The sequence below is a fragment of the Schistocerca nitens genome, chromosome 9, assembly GCF_023898315.1.
Source record: "Schistocerca nitens isolate TAMUIC-IGC-003100 chromosome 9, iqSchNite1.1, whole genome shotgun sequence".
Classification (NCBI taxonomy): Eukaryota; Metazoa; Arthropoda; class Insecta; order Orthoptera; family Acrididae; genus Schistocerca; species Schistocerca nitens.
Genome location: NC_064622.1, coordinates 374,443,740 through 374,458,456, shown reverse-complemented (window position 1 = coordinate 374,458,456; position 14,717 = coordinate 374,443,740). Strand labels below are relative to the sequence as shown.

Sequence of the window (14,717 nt, the reverse complement as noted above, 5' to 3'; positions counted from 1 at the left end):
TACATAGGGAGGAATGATCACCACGATAAAATAAGGGAAATCAGAGCTTGTACGGAAAGATATAGGTATTCATTCTTTCCGCGCGCTATACGAGATTGGAATAATAGGGAATTGTGAAGGTGGTTTGATGAACCCTCTTCCAGGAACTTAAATGTGAATTGCAGAGTATCCATGTAGATGTTTGCGAATGCGACGAGGCGAATCTAGTGAGCAGTTTGCTGACAGAATTCGAAACATCAACGTACAAGTTAGTAGAAGATGAAAATGGAAATCGCATTTAGCTGTTGAAGCTGACCAGAGAGCCTTTAATTGGCAGGACGTAAAACATTTCAGGAAGCAGTAGAATCAACTGCTGGTTTCACTGAAGCACTAAGATGACCAAATGAGATGCAGAAACGAGAACACAGAGTTTTCAACACAACGGTACAATGCTGCAGATGCAATAAGCTGGATCACAAGCGTAAGGAATGTAAAGAGAATCGAATCTGCTATCATTGCGGGATGCAGGGTCATGTTTCAAGAGATTGTCACAACAAGAAGAAAGGTAATTCGAACAACAGACAATCTGCCAGATCTTTAAATGAGTACGGGGATGTACAGGCCACCACTCTGTCCGCCTCTTGCCAGAGACAGTGATTCCTGTTAGTTCCAGTGAAAATCAGACCGAAAATGACTTCGTGACAGGTGCTGTGTATGGTGGGAGAAACAACAAACTACTTATTGACACAGGAGCACAGACCTCATTAATGTGGTGTTGTATAGATAAAAGGGATATATTGAAACTGCCGCTAATAAAAGTGCGAGGGTTAAATGGAGGAAAGCTACATAACTATGGAGAAGTTGACATAGAATTAATTCTTGGCCAAGGCCAAGATGAAGGTGAAAACAAAGATAAAGATAAATACACAGCGAGGGTGCAAGTAGTTTCAAATAATGAAACACGTTATGATGGTGTACTTGGATTTGATTTCTTGTCCGCTAACAAGGCAGAGATATTCGTCGCAGAAAGAAAGATCAGACTAGGCCGTAGCAACTACAACCTAGGAGATCATTCTTCAGATCGTACTCAAAGGAACAGCAATACTGACATCGTGGGAATGGACCGCCCAAACGATGCATCAGTTCAAACCGTCCGAGTCGATGTTCAATTTGATCAGCCTCAGCAAATTCCCAAGGGAGGAGGAAAGACAATCTATGTTTTGAAGTTAAGTCACGCCGCTGCAAGGAAGGAAATTTATTGTTAATTGTGCGATCCGAGAAAAGTGAGTTACTGGATACAATGCATTGTTATGTTGCTAGAAGTGTTTGTGTCGCTACAATGGTGAGACAGAATGTTGCAAAAGTCCCAGTTACAATAACGAATATGAGCAATGAGGATGTTGTTTTGCCACAAAGAATGAAAGTTGCTGAAGTGAAGTGTTGAGTGTAAGTAAAAGTGACATAATACAGATTCCAGATGAGGTAACAAATGCTGCAGTTATAAACACGGATTTTTGTAACAGTACCACAAAATTACAATGAGGAGACGAAGTTAATAATGAACTGAAGTGCAAGATTTGGAAGAAGATAGAACATTTGACAGCTGATGAACAGAAGATTTTAGTGTCTGTTTTGTTGGAGTATGCAGATTTATTCTGATAACGTGCAAATTTACCTGTCACTCATTTAGTTCAGCATCATGTTCATACAGGGAATGCAGCCTCGATCCAACAGAAACCTTACCAAATACCATTCAGTCAAAGAGAGTTGGCAGAAGACATGGTTAAAGAACAATCAGAAGCTGGAATTATAAAACCAAGAGATCCTTCAGACCCACCTTGGTGTTCGCCTGTTGTAACTGTAAAGAAGAATTCAATTTCTGGAGAACCACAGTTCTGTTTTTGTGTTGATTACCGATCTTTGAATGCTGTGACTACACCCGACATTTACCCCTTACCAAATTTAGTGCAAACCTTGGATTACTTGGGCAGATGTTGAATTTTTTCAGTATGTGATTTAACAAGTGGTTATCACTAGTTAACAGACTCAGCCAGATGATCAACCAAAAACTTCATTTGTAACAGCAACAGGAGTATACAAGTATCTTAACATGTCATTTGAACTTCGTAATGCTCCAGCTACATTTCAGCGCCTGATGGATTCAGTTTTACAAGGGCTCACCCCAACACAAGCACTTGTTTATCTTGATGATATAATAATTTTTGGGGAAAACATGAAGCAGCATACTGAGAGATTACAAGCTGGTTTTGAGTGTATAAGAAGCACAAACCTATCTTTATCAATAGATAAATGTCATTTTGCACAAAGTAAAGCTAACTATCTTGGTCATGTTATAACCAGTGAAGGTGTTCGACCTGATACAAAATTAATTGTAGATGTAAAGAATTTTCCTGAACCACAGAATTTCAAAGAACTACAATCATTCTTAGGATTTTCAAATTTCTACAGACGATTTATAGCCAGTTATGCGAATATAGCATGTCCAATGACAGCTACTGAAGAAAGGAGCCATATTTAATTGGTCAACAGAGTGCAAAGAGGCAATGGAAGAACTTAAAACTGCTCCAACTACAGCTCCAGTGTTAGCCTATTCAGATTTCAGTAAACCTTTTATTCTTTCAACAGATGCACCCAATTTTGCCATAGGTGCAATCTTGTCTCAAGAAGTTGATGGTCATGAACATCCAATCTCATTTGCTTTCAGACAATTAAACAAAGCAGAATGTAATTATACTACTAGTGAGAAGGAGCTTTGTGCTTTGGTTTTTGGTATAGCACATAACAGATGATTCTTAACAGGAAGAGAATTTACAGTTATTACAGATCATGCTGCACTTAAATGGTTATTGAACTTAAAGGATCTAAGTTCCAGATTAACAAGATGGACATTAAGTCTGAGTGAGTACCAATTTAAGGTTATTCACTGACATGGTAAACAACATGTGAATGCTGATGCAATGAGTCAAAAAAGTCTATGTTTGTGTTACTATAAGTTGAGAAGAAGAGTTAAAGGCAGCTCAGGAAGAAGATTCACAATGCAAATTATGGAAAAATGATCAATGTTTTGTCGAAATAGATGGATTATTGTACAAAATCACTAGTAAAGGAAACCACGTAGTTATTCCAGAAAGCATGAAAGAGAAAATCATGAAGAACAACATGATTCAAAGAACTGCAGTAAAAAAGCAACCAACATTAAAATTGCTCAAATGTTTTGGTGGCTGAGCCACAAAGCTGACATTTTCGAGTTTGTTTCACAATGTGATTCCTGTAACAGGTGGAATAATGTAGGAAAAAGTAGAGCATCATTGCAAGAACTGCCAGAAACAAGTGAACCATTTGAATGAGTAGGACTAGATGTCGTAGGACAATTGCTTAAGATTAAAGATGGAAACAAATATATATTGACAGTGTTAGATCATTTCTCTAGATACCTTCTCATGATACCAATACCTGATCGGAGTGCTTAGACTATAGCTAAAGTTTTTGTAAAAGAATGTATTCTTAAGTTTGGATCATCATTAAGTATAACTAGTGATCAAGGAACGAATTTTATGAGTGAATTACTTAAACAGACTTGTAAGTTCATGCAAATAACTCAGTTAAGGACTACACCAGCACACCCTGAAGGAAATGGAAGAGTCAAGCGAGTCCACAGAACAATTATTAAAATGGTTAGTCATTACGTGAGCAGCAAACACGACAGTTGGTATGTCTGTTTACCGTACTTGGTTAGTTGTTACAATGCTAAAATGCTCAACTCAACTGGCTAAGTCCATATGAGATCGTATACGGAAGAAGAATGCATTCACCCTTGGACTTTGCACGATCGACTGCCAGAATCGGCAATGAACACGTAAGGGATCTAGCATGCAAGCTAAAGGAAGCATGGAGGGGAGTGAAACAGCGAAATCATCACTCCTTTCTTCAGCAAGCAAGACAACATGACCGCCAAGCGGCAGTGCCACAGTATTGAGTTGGAGATCTTGTGTATCTGAGCAACATGATGTTAAGGAAGAGTCAAGTTGAAAAGTTTAAGAAGTTTTGGAAAGGTCCATATCCGATCTTGGAGGTGTTGTCACCAGTCACTCTTAAGCTCCAACTGCCCTTTCGTTCGATTGTTGTTCATGTCAGTCATGTAAAGCCATGTCTGGGTAGATTTCCCTGTAGTATCCCAAGATGACGAGGACTGACCAAGAGGCAGACCTGCTGTTCTCAAACCCAAGAAACGAGAATCACGAGGTCGCAGTCCAGACTTCGAGGCCGAGGCATCGCCACTTTCCGAGCGATCCTGTTCCAGACACCTCTACAATTTGCGAAAACGTGTTTAGTATGTGAGGGTGCAATGCGTGTGTTTATTTCAGCCATGTGCTTATGTGAATGTGTTGTGAAAATTTAGTACTGAAGCTATTGCACGAGTGCACAAGTGAAACTAAACCTTTTATTCCACAGGTTACCACAAGAAACTCATTTATTTTATGTTCATTGGTAACTCTAGAAATTAGAACCAATTAACCATGTTCATTTTTATTGTAATGTTTGCTATGACAGGGTATTCTGCTAATGCTGTTGTAATAGTACCACAGAGTACAGGTGTTTTGTTTGAACCATGATCAGACATGATAGTTTCAACAAGTCATGCAAAACTTGTATTCAAGTACAATCTGAGTGAAATCCAGCAACAGTTCAATTCTGTAAAGAAGCAAATTGATCTAATTTGTTCTGTTAAAGGTAATGATACAAATTTGGAAATGGGAACATCTTGGTATAATAACTGGATCACAGCCAAATTGTAGGTAGAGTCTACATTTGCTAATTATGAACAAGAGATTTAATGTTTTTTTAAAGCTTTTGCCACATAAACAGTTAGACAGTCAGCGAGAGTGCATTGCTAGTTCCTGCTACTACTAAGGCGAGTTCACCGTTCGCTTGTTACATATTTTTATGAGCTTCAAACAGGAGTAGTGTAGTAATGGCTTCCGTCACACAGCTTGAGGCTGCTGCCAGGGGGAGTCACTGCGGGGTATCGGATGCGGGGATGTGAGGGACGTCGAGCACGTCCCACGTGTCCTCCGATCGGTCCACTGCTGTGACCTCCACGGGTACTGCCTGCACTGAGATTGACCCCTCACCCGTGGTCGAGTGGGAGATCATTCCAAAGTCTGGCAGGCAGCGAAAAGCTTTCCATGGGGCTGATCGTAGGACCTCCCCAGTTCATTTAACGAACAGGTTTCGGGCGTTATCTGTGGCTGATGATTTCTCTGAGCCGGATGCAGTTGTCCACTCCGTTCCAGAGGAAGCTTCTCGGCCCGAAAGGTCTGGGCATTCACAGAGGGTGGTTTGCTGGTAGTTGGGAGCTCCAATGTTAGGCGCGTAATGGGGCCCCTTAGGACCATGGCTGCCAAGGAGGGGAAGGAAGCCAGTGTGCACTCTGTGTGCATTCCGGGGGGAGTCATTCCGGATGTGGAAAGTTGCTTCCGGATGCCATGAACAGTACAGGGTGCAGCCAACTGCAGGTGGTGGCTCATGTCAGTACCAATGACGTGTGTTGCTTTGGATCGGAGCAGATTCTGTCTGGTTTCACGCGGCTAGCGGAAATGGTAAAGACTGCCAGTCTTGCTTCCGAGATTAAGGAGGAGCTCACCATCTGCAGCATCGTCGACAGAACCTACTGTGGTCCTTTGGTGCAGAGCCGAGTGGAGGATCTGAATCAGAGGCTCAGACGGTTCTGTGACCGTGTAGGTTGCAGATTCCTTGACTTGCGCCATCGGGTGGTGGGTTTCCGGGTTCCGCTTAATAGGTCAGGAGTCCACTGCACACAGGAGGCAGCTACATGGGTAGCAGGGGCTGTGTGGAAGGGACTGGGCGGTTTTTTAGGTTAGAGGGTCTCAGGGAACCACAGAAGGGGCATCCGTCAGAAAGTGGGCAGGTAAAACATGGTAAGGTAATTGTAGACACGATTGGTATTGTAGTTGTAAATCATTGTAACTGTGTTGGGAAAGAACCATAGCTCCAAGCCCTAATAGAAAGCACTGAAGCTCAAATAGTTGTAGGTACAGAGAGCTGGCTAAAGCCGGAAATACGTTCAGCCGAAGTTTTTTCAAACGCTCTAACAGTGTTCAGAAAGGGTAGATTAAATACAGTTGGTGGTGGAGTATTTATTGCAGTCAGAGGTATGCTGGAAAAACTATATGTTTAAAGCCGGCGGCAGGCATAAAAAATAATCCGAAATTGTACTGAATGCTTTCTCAGAAAATTATTTTGAACAATTAGTTCATGAGCCAACTCAAAATGTAAATGGTTCCGAAAGCATACTTGAGGTTTTAGCAGCAAATAATCCTGGGCAAATAGTGAGTGTTGTGACGAATACAGGGATTAGCAACCACAAGGCAGTTGCTGCTAGGCTGAATACCGTAACACCTACAACCATCAAAAAGAAACGCATAGTATATCTATTTAAAAAAGCTGATAAAATTGCTCTTAACGCCTTTTTAAGAGACAATCTTCACTCCTTCTGATCTGATCATGTAAGTGTAGAAAAGTTGTGGAATGTTTCAGAGAGATAGTATCAACAGCAATTGAGAGATATATACCACATAAATTAATAAGTGATGGTACAGATCACCCATGGTACACGAAACGGGTCAGATCGTTGTTGCAGAAGCAACGAAAAAAGCATGCCGAATTTAAAAGAATACAAAATCCCCAAGATTGACAAAGTTTTACAGAAGTTCAAAATATGGCACTTACTTCAATGCGAGATAATTTTAATAATTTCCACTACGAAATTCTGTCTCTAAATCTGGCAGAATACTCAAAGAAATTCTGGTCATACATAAAGCACATCAGTGGCAAAACACAATCAATACCTTCACTGCACGATAACAATGGTGAAGTCACTGATGACAGTGCCACTAAAGCAGAGTTATTAAACACGGGTTTCCAAAACTCCCTCACCAAAGAAGATAAAGTAAATATTCCTGAATTCCAATCAAGAACAACTGCCAAGATGAGAAACATATAAGTAGATATCCTCGGTGTAACAAAGCAATAAAGCAAGGCCTCCGGTCCAGATTGTATACCAGTCAGTTCCTCTCAGAGTATGCTGATAAAATAGCTCAATATTTAGCAATTATATACAACCACTCGCCCACAGAAAGACACGTACCTAAAGACTGGAAAACTGCTCAAGTCACACCAATACCCAAAAAGGGAAGTAGGAGTAATTCGCTGAATTACAGGCCTATAACACTAATGCCGATTCGCAATAGGGTTTTAGAACATATACTGTATTCAAACATTATGAAGGACCTCGAAGAAAACGATTTATTGACATATAGTCAGCAGGGATTCAGAAAATATCATTCCTGTGAAACACAACTAGCTCTTTATACTCATGAAGTAATAAGTGCTATCGACAGTAATAAGTGCTATCGACAAGGGCTGTCAAATTGATTCCATATTTTAGATTTCCAGAAGGCTTTCAACACCGTTCCTCACAAGCGTCTTCTAATCAAACTGTGTGCCTTCGGAGTATCGCCTCAGTTGTGCGACTGGATTCATGATTTCCTGTCAGAAAGGTCACAGTTCGTAGTAATAGACGGAAAGTCATTGAGTAAAACAGAAGTAATATCCGGCGTTCCCCAAGGAAGTGTTATAGGCCCTCTATTGTTCCAGATCTATATTAACGACATAGGAGACAATCTGAGTAGCCATCTTAGATTGTTTGCAGATGATGCTGTCATTTAACATCTTGTAAAGTCATCAGATGATCAAAACGACCTGCAAAATTATTTAGATAAGATATCTGTATGGTGCGAAGAGTGGCAATTGACCCTGAATAAAGAAAAGTGCCAAGTTATTCACATGAGTACTAAAAGAAATCAGCTAAATTTCGATTACGTGATAAGTCACACAAATCTGAGGGCTGTAAATTCAACAAAATATTTAGGGATTACAATTTCAAATAACCTAAATTGGAACGATCACATAGATAATATTGTGGGTAGAGCAAACCAAAGACTGCGATTCTTTGGCAGAACACTTAGAAGGTGCAACAGGTCTACCAAACAGACTGCTTACACTACGCTTGTCCGCCCTATTCTGGAGTACTTCTGTGCGGTGTGGGATCCGCATCAGGTGGGACTGACAGATGACACCGAAAAAGTACAAAGAAGGACAGCTCGTTTCGTATTATCGCAAAATAGGGGAGATAGCGTCACAGACATGATATGTGAATTGGAGTGGCAATCATTAAAACTATGGCGTTTTTCGTTGCCACGGGATCTTCTCGTGAAACTTCAGTCACCAGTTTTCTCCTACGATTGCGAAAACATTCTGTTGGCACCCACCTACATAGGGAGAAATGATCATCACGATAAAATAAGAGAAATCGGTGCTCGCATGGAAAAATTTAAGTGCTCGTTTTTCCTGCGTGCTGTTCAATAGTGGAACGGTAGAGAGACAGGATGAAGGTGGTTCATTGAACCCATTGCCAGGCACTTTATTGTGAATAGCAGTGTAATCATGTCGATGTAGTTGTAGATGTAAAACTTCAATTAGGTGTAAACATGCCTGGTTTGATTTTTGAGGGAGTATCCTTTGCACTGTATGTGGTACTTTAACTAGTTGAGATCTACTGGAAGTTAAAGGCAAAATATTAGCTCTTGAACAACAGTCCAGTACAGATTCAACTAACCTCTCTAATGAAATTATCGTATTAAAGAATATGCAAAGAACCATTTCTAACCACACAGTTTTCATTGAACAGATTGTAAAGCAATTTATCTCATGTTTCCACATAATTCATAATGAAACGAATGCAAATATTCAAGAACTATTCAAAGGATTAAATGCAGTGAGCACACACTTAGATTAAAACACTTTTTGTTAAGGATTACTGATGGTTTATCAAATGTTAGAATTGATGCCCTTAACTTAAGAACAGCCTTAGAAGGTAGTTCAGATGATTGTTTGAGCAGTGTACTATTACACCCAGAACAATTTTTACAAATCCTACTATCAATTGAGCGGAAGCTAGATGCAAACTATACTATGATTTACTCTGTTAACTCTTACAATTTATATGATTACTATAAGTTAACCACCACACACTCTTTAATGATTGAAGTTGAATTAAATGTTATTGTTTCTAAACGCATTGCTACATCAAAGCATAATTTTGAAATGTATGAGATTTATACTTGTCCTGTGAAATGGAGACAGGCAGGTATTCATGTAAAGTATCTACTGAATGATTATCTACTGATCAGCAAGGATCGAAGGTATTTTGTGTCCCTAAATGAAAAGGAAAAATGAAGAACTACGGGAGCTGTACAAACATAGTACCATTGTGGATATGTTAAAGAAAAGAAGACTGAACTGGGCTGGTCATGTAGCAAGGATGCCGGAGAACAGACTACCCAAAATAGCATCCACTAAGAAATTAGAAGGAAAGAGAAGAAGAGGAAGACCTCGAATTAGGTGGATGGAGAATATCCGGGAAGATGCAGCTAGGATGGGCATCAACTCTGATTGGACAACAATTTCCCTGGATAGAAATAATTGGAAGAGGCTCGTAGAGCAGGTGTATGGTCGATAAGGCCTTAGCCACGTGTAAAGAAAGAAATGAAAATTATGTGCATATGTGTAAACGTACTCATAAGTTAATTTGCCCTGAATCGGCAGTATTCTTAGATAGTAGAGTGTACAGCTGTGAGAAAGAATTGTCTATAAATCATCCCCCAACAGATGGTTTCCCTAGAATTTTAATGCATCTTTATCATCCATTTCTTAAACGATGTTCTGAAGGTATAATTTTCTCATTTAACTCCACCCTTGATGTCACATTTACATGTAAAAATTATGATACACCTGAGCTACCCTTTACACTCAAATTGAATAATAGTGGATTAATCTTGAATGCCACACATTGTGATTTATTGTGTGAACTATTTGATATGCCTAGTGTATTGCCAACTGCATTTTATGCAACTGGACATTTGCCATTAACGAGAATGTTATTTGTGTATACAATGATTCATACATATTAACATACGGAAAGCATTCCTTATCAAGTTTTTCTGAAGACAATGATTTAATTAAGGATATCCATGAAAATGTAATTTATTACAATAAAAAGTTAAACTCCATTAAAGCAGCAAATAGAATTAAGTCCTTCGATTCATCCATTAATGTTAATGCATACTTGAGTGTCAGTATTGTGTTTTTATTGCTTTTATGAATTTTGTCTTTTGTGAACAGCATTTGTCATGTATGAAATTGTCATCCTGAAGGCACGCTTCTCTGTACCGAACGTTACTGTGTCTGTAAATGAAATACATGTTGCAATGTTGAAATAAATACATAGTGCGCAGAGGTCATTTTGAACCACATATGGTTGCTCTTTTTCTCTGGGGAGAGTGATGTAAGGGTCTACGGGTTGCACGCAGCCATATGGTGCATAACGAGCGCTCACCAGCTGACCTATCTGCAATGCTGACAATTTGCTTGGTCAGTACACATGCATCCAGCCGCAGTGCAGGGAGTAAGCGACTGGCCGCCGTCCGCAGCATGCTGGATAACTAGTGCAGTCTTGGGCACGAATATGTCTCTTTTCCTTAGCTCACCATGGAGCCTTTCGATACGACTGTAATTAGCCGCTGTTAGGATGTCAGACACAGTGATGATTGGTGCATGTAGCATGTGTGTTTTATAATCAGCCTTTTGTTAATAAAACTGTTTAAACTTACTTCTCGGTGTTCGTGTATTACCGTACCTCAAGGACTCACCACTTATAAATCCTGACAAATATTTCGTGTAATTATCATCCGGGGCAACAACACAAACAACCCCTTATATATCCATATTAACTTGGGTCAGACGATATGACTGGTTGGCAAACTGGGTTCTGTGAACCATATTATCAAAGGAACCAGCAAGACTAAAGAAGTTCTAAAACTTTTTAACATAATTATGTTGCGCTGCACTTGATCCTGGGTGGTTAGGAGCCAGTATGGCCCGGTAAACACTTGGCAGAAGTTTGAGTGACATGAGGGATGCTAACTGCATACATGTTGCTCTTCATCCTCGAGGCAGCCATGGCCTTGACAAATAGCCAACACATACTCAGAATATGTTGTTTTTGTGAAATACAACAAGTTCTTTATTCTAATGAAGTAATGAGTGCTGTTGACAGGTGAAGTCAGATGGATTCTGTATTTCAGATGATCTTTGACGCTATTCCTCACAAGTGAGTTCTACTTAAATTGTGTGTCTAGATTCATGATTTCCTGTCAGAAACATCAGAGTTCATTGTAATCAACGAAAGTCATTCAGTAAAACAGGAGTAACTTCTAATGATTCCCTAGGAAGTATTAGATATCCTCTGCTGTTCCTGATCTATGGAAATGATTAGAAGACAATCTGATCAGGCCTCTTAGATTATTTGCAGATGATGTTTCATTTACCATCTTGTAAAATCATCAGATGATCAAAACCAAGTGCAAAATTATGTAGCCAAGATATCTGTGGTAATTGACTCTAAATAATGAAGAGTGTGAAGTCATCCACATGAGTGCTAAAAGGGATCTACTAAGTTTCAGTTATACAATAAATCACACAAATCTAAAGGCTGTGAATTCAACTTAGTACTTATGGATTATAGTAATGAATAAGTTAAATTGGGATGATCACATACATAATGTTGTGTCTGAAGCAAACCAACTACTGTGCTTTATCAGCAGAACTCTTAGAAAATGCAACAGGTCTACTAAAGAGACCGCCTACAGTATGCTCGCCCGTCCTCTTGTGGAGTATTGCTACATGGCATGAGATCTGCATCAGATAGTGTTGATGAAGGACATGGAAGAAGTTCAGAGGACAGCTCATTTTGTATTATCAAGAATTAGGGAAGAGAATGCCATAGATTTGGTATGCTGGTTGGTAGGTGGGGAGAAATGAGCAACATAATGAAATAAATCAGGGCTCACATGGAAAGATTTAAGCATTCCTTTTTCCTGCATGCTGTTAGATTGGAATGATAGCGAAATAGCTTGATTGTGGTTCAATGAACTGTATGCCAGGCACGTAATTGTGAATTGCAGAGTAATCGTGTAGATGCAGAAGTAGATTAATCTTCGTATGTTAACGATGTGGTTCCAAATTACTTGTAGGTGTACTTCTGCTGTAGTGTTTGCATATTTTCTTGCAAGTACAGGTATGTCACTTCTTACTCCTAACAGAAACATTTTGATGATGACCAGTGGCAAAAATTAAGGGTGGACAGCAAGAAGAAATGGAAGTGTAATGTTATACCAACAATATTCTCACATACTGAACTAAAATTTCAAAAGGCAATCTAGGAAATGCTACATAGCTTTGCTACATAGCAAAGATGCTGCTGACTCTGTGGTAGAAGTGCAAGATATTCCACAACCACCTTCCCAGAGTAAGTAAATTTGCCTCAGGAAAGCCTTTGAATAACAAATTCCATTATAAAGGGAATTTGTTTGTGCTGTTGAATGATAATATATGTGAAGAGTGAAAACTCATACTAACAGTATTGATTAAGAAACAGCCATTTCACAGCACATATCATGTAAGTCATTTGTATGAGGGAATTTTGTTATGATTCCGAACATGTTAAAGAATTTGTATGAGATGCTACTCTTCTCCTACAGACATTAACTGGGGCTCAGGATAGTGGTATCATACAAATTCGGCAGTGAAATAGTTAAGGCCAGTTATAGGTCTACAATATGCTTTGCTTAATTTGCTTTGCTTTATGGCTGTCATTCGACAGCTTAGGTTTCAAGGTAAACTTGAGTCAGTGTTGGAAGAATTTACTACATTTAAAGGCTGATGAGTTTTCACAAAAGAAAACAAAAACCACTTTAGTTGGTCTTGATAGAGGATGTCAACTCTCCTTCTCCATCTTTTTTATTTACTTGTCTTACCAGGGTGTATTTGTAATATATTATTCAGACAAGGGCTAAACTGTAATGATTTGTTCTTCATTATTAGATTGCCCAAAACAAATGTAGCTGAAAAATTATCTATGTTAGTGAATAAGAAATTGATTGTTTAACAAGAGAAATCCCCAGTCCTCTTTGCAACAATTCCATTGGCTATAGAGTTAATTAGTTGTAATTCCAATTGATACCTACATCGTACATTAATATCATAAAGTCTGCTCTGAAATTTGGCTAGTTACCTGATGGATGAAATAAAGTCTCCAATAATAAACTACATTTTCCAAGTATGAGCTCTAGAAGTGTAAAGCTATTAAGACTTGTTAAAATATACAAAATAATTACTGACAAGTGAGATTGAAGAGGTGTTTCTTTGTAATTATATTTACATTCATATTGCACAAGTTACAAAAATATATTTGCCTACAGTCTCAGCAGAGATACTATTTTTACTGTATTGTCTGCAGACAACTCGAGCTCTGCATTGTTCCATAGAGTTATATCCTGGTTTACAGAACACAATTAACATATATTCAGCAAAACTATAAAAATAGTGTTGTCCACCCCTTTTACAATACTAGTTAGCACTTCCTGTGTTATAAATTTTAGGGAATTTCTTCATATTCCTGTTTTTGCCTTGGAGTGGAAAAATTGTTTGTCAAATGATGAACTGATAACCTCTGGAATGTGGCATTTTGAAGAGCCACTGCAAGGTGCATAACAGATGTTGCTTTGTATCACTGTCATGTGGAATTATAATCTGGGGTAACTTATTTTTGAGAAAATAAGTTTTTACTCAACAAAAATGTTCTGTAAGAATAAAATGTGTTCACTCATGATGGCTTTCTGTACAACTTTTTTTAGAATTTAGATTTGTTAGATTTTTATGCACCAGCATCACAGTACAGCAGATTCAATAAAATCTTCATGGGTTTCTTGGGACATTAGTTCATAATGCACCCACAGTATTTTGGAGGATGTGTACTATCCTTTCATTTTCTGGCAAAGTGCTGGTGTATTGAAGACTGCTGACTGTGAGACACACAGTTCGATAGTAGATGGAAAGACAGTTAATGCCTTCCAAATCTTTCTGGGCCCACAGCAAATCGATGTGTCAAGAAACTAGAGAAGATTTTATGATGCTGAGAAACCTCATTTCACAGGGCATATTTTCCTTCATGAAATATATTGTAAATAATTTTTAATGTTTAGAAGGAATAATTACATCCTTAATCAAGAGTGCCCATACTTGTTTTCTTTCAAGAAAATGGTTTAAAAGTCAGTGTTATGCAATTTTTTAAAAGATTGAAACTGGAGCTTTTTTTATGGCTACTTAAAAGTTGCCTTTCATTTTCCAGAATATTAAAAATACTCCATAACCCAAGGTCTAGGCCCCTAACCCTTACAAAATATTGTATAGGCACCCTTGTTCTTAACAACAATACAATTGGGAAAACTTTCCTTCATTACTCTGCATTACAGTTCTTTTTATCTCAGAAAGGAGTGAATAATGCTGCTAGCTAAGTCTTTGTACATTTATCTAGTGATATTAAATATCTGATGTATGGCGAACATAAATTTGAAAGAAAGCTAAAAATTAGCTTTTGGGCAGCTCCTTATGTTCCACAGAATATTGCTTATTTACAAACTTGTTCATTTAACAAGGATGTGGTATATATTTAATTCATTTATAATTGCATTATATACTCCCTAAACACTGGGAAGTGTGTAGCAGAGGGTAACTCA

The 14,717-nt window shown here is 38.6% G+C and overlaps 1 protein-coding gene across 3 annotated transcripts in view; it reads left to right on the top strand.

The window, feature by feature from the left end:
- The window catches only part of LOC126202950 (putative zinc finger protein 66), a 282,869-nt gene that overhangs the window by 211,742 nt on the left and 56,410 nt on the right, over nucleotides 1-14,717 (top strand). The window contains exon 2 of one of the 3 annotated variants that reach the window (XM_049937059.1): nucleotides 12,243-12,448. The exons of the other annotated variants lie outside the window; for them this stretch is intronic. The gene's annotated coding sequence lies outside the window, so the exon portion shown is untranslated. The remainder of the gene's footprint in view (nucleotides 1-12,242; nucleotides 12,449-14,717) is intronic. 3 annotated transcript variants of the gene reach the window in all.